This window comes from Propithecus coquereli, unplaced genomic scaffold, assembly GCF_000956105.1.
Source record: "Propithecus coquereli isolate 6110/MARCELLA unplaced genomic scaffold, Pcoq_1.0 Scaffold599, whole genome shotgun sequence".
Lineage (NCBI taxonomy): Eukaryota > Metazoa > Chordata > Mammalia > Primates > Indriidae > Propithecus > Propithecus coquereli.
Window position 1 is genome coordinate 874,771 of NW_012151940.1, and position 736 is coordinate 875,506.

The following is a 736-nucleotide window of genomic DNA, read 5'->3' on the forward strand; positions in this document are numbered from 1 at the left end:
TCTCTCCAGACCCCTCCCAGGTCACCTGCTCTCACCTGTGCCCCTCAGTGTCTCCTCTCCAGACCCCAAGCCCCTCCCGCTACTGCCCAGCGGTGGCCTCTGCTGTGTCTGCCCTGCTGCGCACCAGCGTGGTGGAGACTGTTTTTGCATCTCAGGCCCATGCTCTCCTCAAACACGTGTTTGTCCTCTGGCCAAACAGCGCCAGTGAGGAGAGACAGTCCCGCCTCTGCCTGGCTTCCCCTTGGGGCGTCAGTGCCTACAGACAGTCAGGGACGTGGAGAACGTAGCATGTTCTGGACCGTCACGTGAATGTCATCTTCTCTTTCTCTGAACCACCGTCAGCTGCTCGCATGGCTGTCCTTGGGGCGAGGGCAAGAAGGGACTTGGACGTGGGAATAGTTCTTGGGGACAGGCCATGGGCGTAAAAGGAGGACTCACAGAGTGATTTCGGCAGTCTTACTTTCCTTAGATAGCTGGTTTGAAATGAAGCCCACTTTAATAGAAAACAAAGCAGACGAGACAGTGACATCCTTTGTATGTTTACTACGGTGCGGCAAGATTTTCCAAACCAGAGCTGGTGCGCTCAGCTCTAGGCACACTCCTTCCAAGAGGTACAAAGGACCCAAACATGACATTCAGGATAATTCTTCATTTCTCTGACAGTGACTTCTTGAAGTGCATATATAATAAATAAATAGAAAATATATCTTTGTTCGCGGTGATGCCTACGAGAATG